Source organism: Protopterus annectens, chromosome 6.part0 (genome assembly GCF_019279795.1).
Source record: "Protopterus annectens isolate FY-2018-M chromosome 6.part0, PAN1.0, whole genome shotgun sequence".
Taxonomy (NCBI): domain Eukaryota; kingdom Metazoa; phylum Chordata; order Ceratodontiformes; family Protopteridae; genus Protopterus; species Protopterus annectens.
The window spans coordinates 1,352,619,847-1,352,637,261 of NC_056737.1; the positions used below are offsets into that span (position 1 = coordinate 1,352,619,847).

Sequence of the window (17,415 nt, forward strand, 5' to 3'; positions counted from 1 at the left end):
CAGCACCCGCAATGTGCCCAGTAATGACTCCTCCTGCAATTCGTAAGGGGTTACATGCACTGGTAACATATCATAAAAAAAGAATCTACATTCGTATTTAAAGACTCATTTGCTTCTACTACTATTGGAACTGTCTGGGTAGCTTTCTTTCACATTGCTCTCATTTCTTCCTGCAGATCCTGATATTTTATGGCTTTAGTCTCTCTCTGTACACAAGACACTGAAGTCACTGGATGTGCAATTTCAATGATCAGTGCCACTTTTGTCTTTTCCTGTACCACTATGTCCGGTTTTCTAGCATCTACCTTTCGAACTGTTGGTAATGGGTGATCCAATGCGATGTAAACAATTTTCTAGGATGCTTTGTGGCTCACGTTTCCAGTGTTTTCCAGCCACTTTAGTACCATAATGTTTGCACAATACACAGTGCAACAGTCTTGCCACATTATTAAGCCTTTAAGTACACAGTCCTTCTGCCATTAGTATGTCACAACCAGCAATAAGGTGTGCGGCTATGTCCGTTTTTCTAGCATCTACCTTTCGAACTGTTGGTAATGGGTGATCCAATGCGATGTAAACAATTTTCTAGGATGCTTTGTGGCTCACGTTTCCAGTGTTTTCCAGCCACTTTAGTACCATAATGTTTGCACAATACACAGTGCAACAGTCTTGCCACATTATTAAGCCTTTAAGTACACAGTCCTTCTGCCATTAGTATGTCACAACCAGCAATAAGGTGTACAGCTATTTCCAGTTTGGTTTACAAAACCTACATTTGTCTGTTTCTCCCACATGTTCAATGCACTTTGGAAACCAGCCTGTACATAGCTCACTATCTTGGGCTGCCAATATTAACCGTTCATCTCTTGGTTTAAAATTGCCTCTCTAAACATTCCTGCGTTTGTTCCTCATCAACATGAGGTTCTTCCAGAAGTTTTCTAGACTTGAGACTATATGCATTTTCCACAATTCTCACATTCTCAGCTGGTGCTTCACCTTACATTCTCTCTCTTGTTTTTTTTTTTTTTTTTGGCACATTCAGTTGCTGCCCGATTTCTATCTACTGGTTTGATTTGTATTCCTGCTCGACACCGATATGCTTCTGCTAGATTAAAGTACAGAAGTCATCGATTTATTCTCCTCATGTTGCAAAACTTTCACTATGTTTGGGTCTTGTGAGGTCACCAATGTGTGGAGTCCCACAACTACAAATCTGTACATGTAATCAATTTCAAGGAGACACATCCCTCCTTCGGAATGGGGACTATATAACCTTGGCTAACAAAGATATGGTGACCATGAAGCATCCTTTTTATTTTCCTATCTAATCTATCACACACGTTTTGGGGCCAGGCAATCACTCCAAAACTGTAAGTTAGGACAGGAAGAGAAATTTGGTTTATAACTTGGATTTTGTTCCTACATGTCAACACAGTTTTCAGGAATAATTTAAGTCTTCTAAAGTATTCCTTGCCAAGTTTTATTCACAATTGTTCATGTTTTGTTGAGCCTTCAATTCCTAAATAATCTATGCACTCTCTCTTGCTCAAGTTCTTCTATATCACATTCTTGTCCCAAACTGATGTTTTCCTGGTGTTGCAGTTTCTGCTTTAAAGATTGCTTTAGCACATTTATCAAGACTAAATGACATTCTTATATCTGAAAGTTCTGACAACTTGCAGTTGTACTTTCAGTTCCTCATCTGATGCTCTACACAGTTTTAAATCAATCAACAAAGAGAAGATGAGAAGTCTTTACACTTCATTGTTTTCTAGAAGCCAACTTATAGACATGGCCTAAACTGTTAAGTAGACAGCTTAATGGGTTAAGGGCAGGGCAGAATAGCAGCAGTGAGAGTCACCCTGGAATATCTCCCTTTGAATGTTTATCCCCGAGATAATAATTTGTCCTTTATCATGGCTTAATTGCAAAGTGGTCTGCCACTGTGTCATAGTCAAGGTAATGTAGTCTATCAGTGTAGGGTGTATCTTACACATTTTAAGCACTCACATCCATGAATGTGGGATACTATCAAATGCTTTTTTTGTAGTCATTCCATGCCATACTTAGATTCTTCCCCTTTCTACAGTTCTCCACTATGACTTTATTTAACAAATGATCCTTTGTTCCATATGGCTTTCTTTTATTGCCCTTTTGTTCTACTGCCATAATTGAGTTTTCTTTTAAATGACTAACTCTTGTCGCATCAATTCCCATGTATAGTTTATACGTCATCAGAAGGCAAATTATTGCTCTATAAGTTTTAGGGTAGCTTCCTGGTTCACTCTTAAGCAGGAGCATGGTTTTTCCTGTTAGCTAGGTTGGTGTCTGTTCGGGGTGAGCATATAAATAGTTCTTAGTCATGGCTACATCTTTGTGCAAAAATGTTAATACTTTTAACCAAGAGTTAGGTACTGCATCTGGGCCTGGGGTTTTCCAGTTGGAGGTTTTTGGACTCCTGTATATGCTAGAGCAGTGGTCCACAACCACCATGCCGTAGAGTACTTGGAACTGGGCCGTCAGGTAAGTGAATGCCTGTATTGAAAGTGTATGTGTCTGTGTGAGAGTGAATGTGTGCATGAAAACAAAAGTGTGTGTGAGATCAGCAGAGTGAGAGCTATGTGTGAATGAATGAAGAAGTGGCTGTGTGTGAGAGAGTCCAGAGAGTCAGAGTGAGTGAATGCAGGTATGAATGAGGAAGTGACTGTGTAATGAGCGAGAGCGATGTATGAGTGAATGCAAGTATGAACAAGTGTGTGTGTGTGTGTGTGTGTGTGTGTGTGTGTGTGTGTGTGTGTGTGTGTGTGTGTGTGTGAGATTGGGAGAGTAAGAGTGATATGTGAGTGAATGCACGTATGAATGAGGGAGCGACTATGACCGAGTGAATGCATGCATGAATGCAAGAGAGACTGGTGTGTGTGTCACGGGGGGAAGAGAGTGAATAGTGAGAGTGATCCCTGGCAGCAGCAGCAGCAATGAGGTCTGTGCAAGTCTGGACTGTACCACTGGACACATACCTCTTATCCCCCATAGATCAAGAAATCTGGACAAAGCCAAAAATAGTGGCGGTACAAAGTAACAAAATACGGACACTTTGTACTGCTCTCACAAGCTTAGAAAGTTGATAGAAATGCAGGTGTTGCATTAGCATGAATTTTCTGAAGGGTATGAAGTATGAAACTCAATTGTATGTCATTATTTTCTGACTTCATCCTCAATGATCTGCCAGTGATTTGCCAGAAAACAATTTTATGAGAAGACCAAAAATATGAGGCAAAAATTTGGACATTCTGTGAAAAATCAGTACAGTTGAGAGGTATGCTATACAGGGCCAAATAACAGGGACAGATTTTAAATATTGCTCTTATAAACTTAAAGTTAATAAGGATGCCATTAGGTTGCTTACCTTTCAACCATAATAGATCAATGTTATGCTATTAAGCAGAATGTACACTTTTTTGGCAATTGTCTTTTATTGTACTTTTGAGCTTTTCCCCCAGGTCTTCTAGTCCAGTTGAGCAGCCTCGTTAAACAAATGTCAAATAAATAAATATGCACTTTTGCACGCAGGCTGATCCATGGAAAATTGTCTTGCATTGATACCGGTCCTTGGTGCAAAAAAGGTTGGAGACCACTGTCCTGCAGCATGCTCTTCTAGGAGAAACTGGGCTGACAGTCAAAGCTTTGCAGGGTAGGTTTTTGGTAAATCAAGGAAGATGCTAATAAAATGACCACAGACCACAGATTCCTAGTTCACATATTTAGCTGCACCAAGGATCCCCAAACAGTGTGTCCTGAGTCCATTACATTTCTAAACAAAGGATCTTGGGCAAGTACTAGGCTAGCTGCCCTTTTGGGCCATTTTGAGCCTAGCCAATTTTCACTTTTGTGCTCAAAATGAACGCACCCTTTTGGTCAGAAACTGGCCTTACTTGTCCCATGGTCAATTATTATGTATGACCCCTAATAAGAATTACTGGGATTATATTATTACTTCATTTCAAGGGACACATGCATGGGATAAAGCATTTAGGAGCTGCCTCTGTCCACTAATATTACAGGGGGCAGTCCTGGAGAAAGTTTTCTGTTTCCCATTCATAGATTCAAGTTGCACTTGAAAATGTACAGGGATGAACTTTATTTTCCGTGGATGGGGAGTCTGTTCAAGAGCAGCAGTATCCTCTACAAGATATACCCGTCCCTCCAAACCATTCGGTTGATGTTGCAGAAGAGGCTTATATCCTTAGATCAAGTATTTCTGATGCCATTTGACTTGCTGATATGTGGTAAATCCACCAGTACTGGGTCAGAGGATGCCTTGTATGGCAGACAAAGGTTACCTCTTAGCAGTTTGTAGAATACACAGTATAGTGACAGGGCTTGGAGTCCATCCATATAAGACATTAAAAGGATACAAGGACTAAATGACATAAGGTACTTCTGTAGGTGTTCCAGTTGTTCTCAGAGGGCATTCCAGTTGTTGCAAGTGTCTGAAAAGATACATGCCAAAAGGGCATTATATTCAATGACTGCCCTAATTAGGGCAGAGATGAATAATGGCCAAATTAAAACAGAGAAGTTTAGAGGGCCAATGAGTGTGTAAGCCAACTGATAAATTTCATCTGAAAGATGACTGTAAAGGGGACGTCACCTTATGCCCAACATATGGTAAACCTGGAACCTGTAAAGGGGACGTCACCTTATGTCCAACATATGGTAAACCTGAAACCCATTACATTAAAAGCAGAATCATTTTTTGCGATGGGGAGGGGATTAAAAAAGAAAAAAAAATAGAACTCGGTGCTTAATATTTAATACAAAGTGCATCTAAGAACTAAACAACTGGTATTTAAGAAACTATGTGGAAATCAAAAGTAAAACCTTACAGAATGTCTAATCCACTAAATCTGGTGCTTTATCACGTGAACCACTAAAAGTTGCATTCAGTCAGTTGGGTGCCAGTAACATTCCAAGTACCACAGTTTAAGCTTTGACATTTGACTTTTTAATAACAGCAACTGCATATGAAATATTTACTGGCTAATTTAACAACACAAGGATAAGAGAGACGGCTTTAGATATGCATCACAGAGAATATAGAACCATCTTCCCCTCCACATAAAAAGCACAGTACTTTGTCTACTCTCTTGAGACGTAAATTGGAAGAATGGATGGGTCAACGCAAATTCATTCTTTGTTTAGCTCCAATGGCCTTCATGGATATGGCAAACATGTAAGTACCAAACACATACTTACACATTCCCCAAAATATAAGGTCTAATAATTATCATGGGAAGGCAGGGCTAGGATTCTTAATACAGTCACAAATTAATAGCCTGGTGAGTACTTATGAACCTACAAGAAATAAAATACTGCACACAAGAAAATAGATCAATGCTTTTATAATAGTTATTTTGCCCAACAGAGTTTGAATGATAGAAACATCAGAACAAGCTTTGTATACAGCATCAGTGTTATGGCTTTGCAAAAATATGCATGAAGTTAATGTTTATTTCTTTGGGAGAAAGAGTTAAAGCAGACGTGTCCAACCTGCGGCCCTCAGAGCTCTTCCATGCAGCCTACGAACTTTAACTGCAACTTCAGTGTACGTATGCTCCAAAACGCTGTTTTTTTTGCACCCGACCTCTAACAGCAACATCGGTGTGCGCATGAGCCAAAGCACCCTTCCCATTTTTTTTTTGTGCAGAAATAGGATCTGTGTGTTCACACCGCTGTGTTATTTGATGCCAAAGAATCAATGTGTGCGTGTTCACACTGAAGAGGGATTCGTACGGATTTGCCATCATTGCCTTTGAAAGGGACAGTACCTAACTGTATTAAATAGGAAAGTGTGGAGTGAGTGCATGCATGAAATGAAAATGTTTGTGTACGCGAACATAAAAGAGTGTGTGTGTGTGTGCATGAGAGAGAGAGAGAGAGAGAGACACACACACACACACACACACACACACACACACACACACACACACACACACACACACACACACACACAGAGTGTTGCATTGAATTAACGTACCTGTTAACTGTACGGATTTTCAAAGAATGTCGGGTATCTCCTCCGAGCTCACAAAGAGTGGAGAACAAATGGGTGGCAATCAGCTAACCAAGTCGTCTAAATGTAGAAGGCTGTATTGTTTGTCAGAACATCATGTTATAATTCCCTGAACATTTTGTTAATAAAGCAAAGGGATTGACATATGGATTATTTGGCATGCTTAGTTAAAGTCCAGTGGCTGCATTATAAACAGCTTCCATTAGGGTTGGTGGTATGAGGAATGCAGTACATCAGAATATATCTATTTTATGATTATATTGCTTCAGAAATAAAAACAATGCTTATTTTTCTTAAGGAAGTTTTATGTTGGTGGATTTATGCTTGCTCTTCCTACCAAATTTAGACTCAAAACAGTGACCCACACTACATGAAGATACAATTGTGTGTGTGTCTTTGTATTTGAAATCACCAACAGAAAGTACATCCTGGATTGAGAGTTCTGGCATATTTTCCTTTGAAATTTGTTAGAAAATGTCAAGATAGTCAGAAATGTATTCCTGTAGGACTATATATATTACTACATACACCGTTATTTTTTTTCATATTCATTTTGTAATTTTCAGGCGGACAACTAAATATATCTCAGAATACTATCATTAGGGTGTCTTCTGAAATCATATCTAAAATAGAGATAATAGGAGATATCTGTAATGTATATGTGCAATGTGTACTATGTATTTGTATTTTTTCTGGAGCTCTTCTCTCCAGGATTCCATTGAAAATGGGCTCCTTGTGGCCCAATGAACTATCCTGGCAAACAAATTGCAAATAAATAAAACATAATAGCTGCTCCTCAGACTATATGATTTTACTTGTCATTTTAAATGTATAGTGTACAGTTATTTTATTAGTTTAGGAAGACATTTGCATAATTGAGAATCTGCAGCCAGTTTTTCTAGATTCTGTTAGCTCATGCAGTGGGCTGTATAAACCTGAATAGTCTTGTTTGTCCTGACAATTTTATAACAGGAAGAGTGATGTAGAGATATTGACATTTGTAGGCAGTATCATATCTAGACCAGTAGGGTAATAAGATATTGATAGACTACTGCTGTAAAACATTAAAAAAAAAAATCTGTATCGCAACCAGATTTCATACCTTGCATAATTCCTAGTGTATTCGCTGCTGTTAAACATTTTTGGTTATTTACATTTAAGAAGACTGAAATCAACACACAGTTTCTCTGCAGAATACTGTTACATGCCTATACTTCAGGAAACAATAAGTAAGCCGTCTCAGTTTTTCTGTGGATAAAAACACTCTGTTACAGTGTATTTTCACAACCAGGTTGCAAGCGACTCATTCTGCAGATATTAGCATCAAACCTTGACTCCTTGTCTGCTCCTAGAAATTTATCTGAGCAGTAGTTTAACATCAGCTTTAGACACAGTTTCCCATGGTGGACGATGTCCGTGTTGGGATTGTGCCACTGTTCGGAATCCGTGGAGAACGATAAGCCTTTGAGAAATACATCAAAGAGATATTTGTGTTCAATGTCCATCACAGCAACTGGTAGGGAAGTAGTACGGCCCTTTTAAGTAGAGTAAGAATGAGAAAAAACGTTAAGAAGGAGCCTGACTTTCAAGAAGACAGCCTCCTGGCATACCCAAGTAACAGAGACAAGAAACTATTGGAAGAAAAAAGGGTCAACTAAAAAGTAATGGATGCAATAAGCATGTACTTTAAGCTGGTTCGAAGTTCTATTTTAATAAACGGTTCCCAAAATCCTGCTAGCGTTTCTTATTCCTGTTCCTGCTTCCCAAACAATGTCACAGTATTGATTAGGAGTTTACAGACCTCATTTTAAAGATAAAGTAATTTCACGACCACATTTATAATTTTGCGAGGTAGGAAATCTGGTTGCGATAATACGCAAGTACCAAAAAATCTTCTCAATGACAAATACCCTGTGCTGCTATAACATTGGGCCTAAAAAGAAGATGCATTTCTGCACAAAAGTGAAAACTGTACTACAAGTCATTAAATTTTATTTTAAAATTCAAGATGCACTTTTCCTTTGCCTTTGGGACAGAGCACAGACAGTTTTATTATAAGGAATTATTCCAGTACTATGTCTTGAAAATGTCCTGAGACTTTAGCCACATTTTTGGAAATATAGCTATCAATGTACAGGAAGTAGAAATGGCCAAACAGAAAGCATTTCGTATTTGGAGGTTTAAAGATAATTGATTCCACGTCATACTCGTGAGAATTCCACTGATCCCCTTTACTATGCCCAGACAAATAAACACCAATGCAGATCCCTTGAGTTTTACTGATCACTCTGGTCTTCATGCTATCTAACAAATCTGTATCTTAGAGCAGACAACATGATTGCAAAGAATGGCAAGATGAAAAAAGTCTTTGTTATAGCTAGATACTTTTTGGGCATCTACTACTGATTTTAGATACCCAGCATTTCCCATACCTCTGACATACTTAACGATGCCCACATTGTTGGAAGCTTACCTTGGATTTGTCCCCTCTACAATGAGTGCGTTCTTCCAAATGAGAAGGTTTCTCGCCCAAGGCCCTAGTAACATCCAAGTTCAAGCAGAGGACAGGGCATGCACAGGTGCAATAATTGTCCAGCTGAGTTTTTTTGTGTCCCTACTCACCCCCGGTATACTTGTATGCTATACATAACATGGTTGTTGCACAGGGGAGCCACCTCCTCATATATGTCCTGTATTATACCCAACCATCTAGCAACTTGATTGAGGACTGTTATCATAGCTATAGCGTCACCAACCTTCTTTCCACATCATTGGCTCCTCCAGCACCTGGGCTGTCTGTATTTCAGTCACAGCTTCTTCACTATGTGCCATAAAACTGACACCATACCCATATACTTGATATTTGTCATCAGATTCTTTTTCATCTACTTAGCTTTTTCCTTTTTATTGTGAACTAATTCTCTTTTAAGCTTTGTTGGCAAGCATTCCGGAGAAGGCACTGTGCAACTGGTATTAAATTGAGCTTCTTTAGTAAACGGAAATAGATAAGACTATCAAAAGGTGTTTTTCCTCCATATGGTGACAGTATGTATAGTTGTAGAGATCTTTGGTCACATTGGGCCAGACTGCATCTTGAACCCATATTACACATACTCTAAGGAACATCAGATGATGGACATGATCAGTGTTTTATGTCAGTTCTTATTTACTGTGTTAACTTATAAACATGCTGACATAGCAAGTTGCTGATAGCAAGCTGCTGTCTAAGTCTGCCTGGGTGGTGCATTTTTCTCACATATCATCTGTCCATCCCTTCTCTACTCATTCTTTCATCTGACAGAAGACATGGACATCTTTAAGAAACCAGCACAATCAAGAATGAACTCAAAAATGGAAGGGTTCCATACCTATTTATTTGTTAAATAAAAAAAAAAAAATATTAACTAAGATTTTAAAGTTAACTGTTCGATTAAGAATGAGAATTAGAATTTTAAGGCAAGTATTAGTCATTTATTCTTTGTTCGAATTTTAAGGCAAATATTAGGCATTTATTCTTTGTTCGAATGCAATACAGCCAGGAGACTTTGGTCACCCGTAGCAGCGAAAGCACCAACTATACCAGATATTTTATATGCAGCCCCAAGACAATTTCTGTTCACTCAATGTGGCCCTGGACACCACTGAGTTAAAGAATTTTAAAACTGACAATACTACAAAAACAAAGTGGCACAAAAAGTGCTAAGACTATTACGGATTAGTTTGTAACAGATAACATAATTCCTACTATTGCACAATTTGAGTTACTGTTTTGGAATATAAATGAGCTTAAGAAGAAAAGAAATGGTACAGCCCTATATTTACAACAGTAATGCACAAGTAATGTTTTGTATGATTCAGAGGCGTTTCCTGTAACATTACAATTTTTGTACAGAAAGGTGATAAGCAGAGACTCTTCACTAGAATAGAGCTTTTACGTTAATTAAAAAGGGTATATGGAGCTAGAATATGGAAAAAAATGAAGGACATGAAGGGAAAAGATGATTTATAGTGGTGGCAGGGTGTAAGAATCGATTGCACTATATATATTCCACCAAAAGTAATAAGACAGAATATAAAGAATATTAGAGGAATATAAACCTTGGCTCTAGATGACTGTCATTGTTGAAGTAACACCCTTACCCCATACACAAATGTGGGAAAAGGGGGTTATGGAAGGATGGATGGCTATAGCCTTCATTAAGGATTTAGGACAGTAGCAAGAGACTGGAACTACAGGAAATAAAGATGATGCCTTCAGAGGGCCAAGGTATCACAGAATATCAGCGGAGGGTATATACAAGTATTTAAGCTTATTGATGTAATAAAAAAAATAATTTATATTTTTCAGCAAAATATGGCTCTTTGACAAGATCATATAGATGTTACATACTGAATACTGCAACATGGTCCAAACAAAAACACATCTGGTGTTAGTATCACACCATGCACCTATACCAATCAGGTTTTGTAAGTAAAACTGTATTCTGATACACAGTTTTATATTTAGAGCCATTACCCAGTGGTGGTGCTGCGGTAGCGTTGTCGCCTCACAGTATGACGTTGTCCTGTTCAATTCTCAGCTAGAGCGTCTTCTGTGTGGAGACATGCATGAATGGGCATACCTTCGTTGGAGGTTGTGCGTCAAGAGCTGGCAACTCGGCACATAAAAATCTACTGCCAATCATTAGCGGACCAGAGTTCCACTGTGGCGACCCCTAACTGGGAAAAGCCAAAAGACACAACAACAAGAACCACCACCACCACCCAGGGACACAACGGGAGTGCCTTCTGTGTGGAGTCTTCATGTCCTCCCTGTGGGTAGAGTGGCATTCCGGAAGACATGCGTGAATGGGCATGCCATCGTTGAAGGTTGGGCGTCGAGCTGGAAATTCTGCACCGTGAAAATCTACTGCCAATCATTAGCAGACTGGAGTTCCGCTGTGGCGACCCATAACCAGGAAAAGCCAAAACACAACAACAACCCAGGGACACAAGATAATGAAATATAACTAGTTATAAAATGGAGAAAAATGAAGGTGTTTAATTACTTTGTAGATCAAGCTTTAAAGGAGATGAGAGACAGTAAAGACCTTTCAAAAGAACTGGGACAGTTGTAAACTGAAGACAAGAAATGTAGTCATAAACAAAAGCACATTAGATATGGAATGACAGACACAGAAGGTATCTAGAGGGGTTGAAGGTAGGGGATGTATACAGGAACCAATAAAAAAAAAAAAAAAAAAAAAGGAACATGTGGAATAAAATGTCTATGTAAGAGTAGTTAGAAAACATGAATACATATATAGCAGTGGCTTTAAAACTATTTTGGGGAACAACCCTAGAACAGGCAGATTGTTGGCTCAGTGTTCAAGGTAATAAAACTCGGAAATGAGTAAAAAAATATTCGGGAAATATGAGAAAGGCAAGGCAGAAGTGGACCCAGGAAAATTAGCAATGTAATGGTTAATTATTACAGTACAGGAAATGTATGAATGTAATAATTACAGTGCACTATATAAAGAAGACGTAGATGTTCTGAGTGATCAACAGGAAATGGTAACGTATTTCAATTACAACTTCAGTTAACAGAATTAAAAAAAAAAGGGGGGGGGTAGTATTAAACAGAAATTAAAGAAACAACGAGAAACCAGAATACAGGGAAAACCCCTACAGTATGAAAGAATTCCAACAGAAAGGAGAAGAATATAAAATGTCCAACTAGTACTAGTAAAACACTACAATCCACTCTGCTACAGGCTCCATGAAGAGCTCAAGTGTCTCTCCAACCCAACACCACTCAAGTATTCAACTGTGGTACCACCTTTATCATTCTTATAAGAAAAGCGCAGTCTGGGTCTGAACCGTCTGCAAACAGCTAAAGTTAACTTTGAGTAAGCGTCAACCTGTTTGAGCCAATATTCATTTTTCCCCTGGAGAGCACTCTGCTTTGGCTTGTAAGGAGCGCGCACACACACACATTCCACTTTCTCTCTTATTCCCTTTGGTTAGCAAATAGTATCCATAATTGATCAATACTGTGCATTTGTTAATTTAAACAAAGACCACAGTAGCCTACTGATACAAGGTTATCCTGTTTTTCCACCTAAGAAATTGTTAAGAAATGACTTACAGTTTCAGAGCAGTCCTTGGTCAATTCGGATTGTTTCTTAAACACAAACTTGTCTTTGCTTTGGCTCATTAGCAGTAGTACTAAAGAACTGCCTGCTCACACCCTTGTTCTCCCCCTTCCCTGTTTATTACCTTAAGCCAATCCCAAAGTTAATATTACCTGTGGCTGGCACCATTTTTAAAACTACAACCACCCTTTGTCACTAACATATGTTCATTTATCAGTTTACTCTGTTACCCGATTGTTTCCAGCCCCAGCCCCAGCCCCCTCATAAGAGCTACTAACAGGGTCTCTACCAGCTTTGCTCCCCACCCTGCGCCCTATTCCCAACCACTCTCAGTGGTCCTACCTTTATTACACTCACAAACCCCTCCCATCTTTCCAATAGCCAACCACAGCGCTAAACCAAACACTATCTCATCCATCTTCCCACTACTATCACACTTCAACTAACATGTACAAGCATACCTTACCTATGTTCACTGCATGCACTCTCCTTGCATATCTTGCATCCTACCAAAGCTCCATCATTCCCCCATTCAACCACTACCACTGTATTACTACTCACACCACCACTCATGTCTCAACCTCACTCAGCTCCCCTCCCACCAACTCAAGAACCATCCCTATGCACCCCCCACATTCTACCAACTATATTACTCAAACATAAAGCACCCCTACAATTTAACATAGTAACCCTTCCGCCATACCCATTACCCACAGAGCACAATCATAAACTTTCCCTAATAAACAAACACATTCAAAAACTGAGAAAACTAATAACCTCACGCATATTCAAAACTAGCCCTAAATGGAGACATTCACCCCAATCCTGGCCCTACCATCTCCAACCACAATCCTCATAATCAGACTAGAAAAGTACAGTTTTGTACCTACCATAAATGTAGATGTTCGAAGATCCACATTGCTGCAGTCCTTACTTATGGGTAGTCAGCTGTCCTCGGTCGGCCCGAATACCAAAGTATTAGGCTGACGTCAGTCATGGGCGCTCAGAACTGACATCAGAGCGTCAGGGTATAAAAGCGCATGACCGACGTCATATCCTCAGTCTTTTCTTGCCCCAGATGTCAGAAGGCCCTAACAAGAAAGGCCACAGCCCAAAAACAGGATACCTCCCAAAAACATGTCCAACAACAACCATCACCCAAACCATATTACCATGCCAAACTACAGAGGGGAAGGAGGGAGGTATTGGACTGCAGCAATGTGGATCTTGAACATCTACATTTATGGTAGGTACAAAACTGTACTATGTTCTTCATCTCACATTGCTGCAGTCCTTACTTATGGGTAGAATCCCAAAGCAGAGGTAAAGGGAGGATGGCAAAATCATAAAGCATTAGGGGCTGCTAAAATGCCCTGTAATATAGCAGAGGCAAATCCAGCCCTAGACTTAGAATAAAGAGGAAGGTGGTAATGCTTGGAAAAAGTATGTACTGAACTCCAAGTGGCTGCTTCCAAAATATCTTTGTAGCTACCCCTTAGAAAGGCAGTAGAAGTGGCAGTAGCTCTAGTGGAATGAGGTCTGATTCCAGCCGGAACCTCCTTACCATGATGGGAATAACAAAGAAATACAAAACCCAATCCATTTAGAAATAGTTTGTTTTGAAACAGGTTTCCCCTGAGAACCCAAAGCAAAAGAAACAAACAACTGCTGAGACTGCCTGAACCCCTTGGTTCTGCTCAAATAATAACGTAACTGTCTGTGAATATCCAAAGTATGCAAAATCTTCTCCCCTTTATTTTGGGGGTTTGCATAAAAAGTAGGCAAATGAATAGTTTGGTTCAAGGCCACACTAGAAACCACTTTAGGCATAAAGGAAGGATTAGTGCAAAGATACCCTATCCTTATGAAAAATCAGGAAAGGTTCCACTGCCATAAGGGCCTGTAATTCAGAAACCCTTCTTGCAGAGGTAATGGCCAACAAAAAAGCAGTCTTCCATGATAAATACTTTAATTCGGCAGTAGCTGCAGGCTCAAAAGGTTGTAGAGTAAGTTTTTCCAACACAAAATTGAGATCCCAAGCAGGAGTAGGAGCTCTCTGGGGGTCTTATGTTCTTTGCCCTCTAAGAAATTGCTTAAACAAAGGATGGGAAAACAAAGGAGGGTCACAGTCATAGTGAGCAGAAATGGCTGCAGCATGAACCTTTATCGAGGAGAAAGACAAACCCTTGTCCAATAATTCAGTAAGATATTGAAGAGAAACACTTAAATCAGGCTTGGAAACATCAAAGTCCTTCGCTCTGCTCCACAGAAAAATCTCCTCCATTTATCTCGTAAACTTTCCTTGTACTAGGCCTTCTGGCCTCCAAAATAACATTCAAAACTTGTTGTGGAAGCTGAGACCCTCCAGGGTCTAGAACAGAATATGCCAGGCTGTGAGATGCAGAGACTGAATCTTGACATTGAGGAAGTGATTGCCCTCCTGAGACAAAAGATGTGGAATCAAAGGCAGAGGCCATGGAGGCTCCCGTACTAAACTCCTCAGTAGTGGGTACCAGTGCTGTCGAGGCCAATCCGGCGCTATCAGAATCGTGGATGGCTAGTCTATTCTGGCCTTCAGGAGTACCTTGGGAATGAGAGGCAGAGGTGGAAAGGCATAGACATGAAGATTGCTCCAACTGAATGATAGAGCATCCACCTTCCAAGCTGTGGGATGAAACATTTTTGTGCAAAACTTTGGCAACTGGTAATTTAGTGGAGAAGCGAACAGATCTATGTCTGGAGTCCCCCATAACACTGTCAACTTTTGAAACACATGAAGATCCAGTTTCCACTCGTGAGGATCCACAATTTGTCTGCTCAACACATCTGCTAAGGAGTTCTGTGCTCCTGGTAGAAACCTTGCCTGAAGATTGAGGTGTAAACTGAGAGCAGTCTCCCACAAAATCATCGCTTGCCTGCAAAGAGGGTACGAATGGGTTCCCCCTTGCTTGTTGATGTACCACATGACAGTAGTGTTGTCTGTTTGAATCAACACCTGTCCTGGGTGAAGTAAATCCCTGAAAGCCATCAATGCAAATTGAACTGCTAACATCTCCTTCAAGTTGATATGCAAATGTTGAAGTCTGACAGGCCACGTGTCTTGCACCCATTTTCCATTGAGGTGTGCTCCCCAAGCCTTGTCCGAGGCATCTGTCGTTAAAATCTGACTCGTCTCTGGTCGGGTCACAGAGAGTCCCTTGTTTAGGTGACATTCCTGAGCCCACTACAAAAATTCCTTCTGAATGCAAGGTATTATTGGAATGACAGTGTCTAGATCTTGGCAGTGTTGTGTCCATACATTTTTGAGATACCATTGAAGCTTCCTCATATGCAGTTTGGCATTGGGAAGCACCAGAATACAAGATGCCATGAACCCCAAGGCTTGAAGGACTGTCCTTGCAGTCAGCCTGGACTGTAGAGACATTTGATGGAAATAAAGAGAAAGGCTTCTTTGTTTGTCCGGGGTCAAAAAGGCCATCTGGGAAGCTGTATTCAGTCTCACACCCAGAAAGCACATGTCCTGAGAGGGTACTAGACTGGACTTTGTTTCGTTCACAGAATACTCTAGGCATCTTAACACTACCATCACATACTGTAGATGATGAAGAAGTTCGTCTTTGTGCTGTGCAATAATCAGGCAATCGTCCAAATAAGGATAAATCTGTATTCCTCTTAACCTGAAAAAGGCTATCACTGGAGCCAGAACCTTTGTGAACACTCTGGGCGCAGTAGATAAGCCAAAGGGCAATGCAGAGAACTGATAATGTAAATTTCCAGCCCGAAAACGCAGGTACCTCCTGCAACTGGGCCTGATAGGAACATGAAGATAAGCCTCTTTGAGATCCAGAGTTACCATCCAGTGATCTTTTCCCAACAGAGGTAAAAGCTGTTGTAACGTCAGCATTTTGAACTTTGGAATGTCCAGATAAGTGTTGAGGATAGATAAATCCAAAATTGGTCTCCACGTGTTCCCTTTCTTTGGTACTAGAAACAGGCGAGAATAAAATCCTAGTCCCACTTCTGACAGAGGAACTGGCTGAATAGCTCCTATTTGAAGAAGCAAAGAAATCTGCTTGTGAGCCTCTATCCTTTGCCGAGGAGGAACGTCTGGCATGCCCTTGAAAGGAGGCAATGTATGGAAATAAAACTTGTAGCCTCGGTTTATAATGTCCAATACCCATTTGTCCTGGGTGACTAAAAGCCAGTTTTGCTTGAAGAGTGCTAACTTTCCTCCCAAAGGAGCTGCCAGGCAAGAAGAATATGGCAGCTGAAAATGCAGGTCATTGGGCCTGTTTACGAAAGGACTGGCCCCTGCCCTCACCTGCAGACTGTGCAGGCGAACTCCAAGTTCTAGGCCTGAATGTACTGTGAGCTCTGCCCCTGCCACGTCTAGATCTACCCCTAGATTGAGAATCAGTAGAAGGGTAGGTCCACCCCTTAGTAGGCCAATTTCTACTAAACTTTGGAGGTTGCATCTGCAAAAAATCTTTAACAGTCTGCATAGACTTATCCTTGTCTTCCATTTTCTTCAAAACCGACTCCACAGGGGGACCAAACAAAACTTCAGACTGTAAAGGGGCATCCAGAATTCTAGTTTTAACATGCTCTGACAAATTCTGATCCTTAAGCCAGGCGTGCCTGCGAAGAACTGAACCAGTGGCAGCCACCCTAGAAGAGGCCTGCACAGCATCAAAACCACACTGCAAAGAATGCTTACCCACCTGTTCAGAGACATGTACTAAATCCTGCAATTCTTTACACTCTATGCCCTCTGCCAAAGCATCCACTTTAGATTTTAGCTGAGAAAGGAGGAAATTCTGATACTTCAACATGTGAAACTGGCAATTTAAAGCCCTCATTGCTAAAGTAGAAGATGTATACACCTTCTTACCCAATCTATCCAAAGCTCTAGCTTCCTTATCTAGAGGAACCGGATTCTTTACAACAGAGGCTCTAACACCCTTAGGCCCCTGACTAATAGTTTCTGGGTCCGCCCTAGGACTCTTATACAGATATTTATGAGCCTCAGGCACCCTGTAATATCTGTCCGGTGTAACTGGCACAGGAGGCAAAGAATCTGGATTAAGGGAAGCCTCCGAGAAAACATCTTGAACAACATCCAAAACAGGAGGTATAGCCAAGGGTCTATGCTGTGGTAAAAACAAGAATTCCCTAAGCCTCTTCCTTGAATCAGAGAAATCCTGT

The 17,415-nt window shown here is 40.4% G+C and overlaps 1 protein-coding gene across 1 annotated transcript in view; it reads right to left on the reverse strand.

Annotated features, from left to right (window-relative positions):
* Positions 1-17,415, reverse strand: part of HACD2 (3-hydroxyacyl-CoA dehydratase 2) — a gene marked incomplete in the record, with an annotated part of 841,606 nt that overhangs the window by 737,966 nt on the left and 86,225 nt on the right.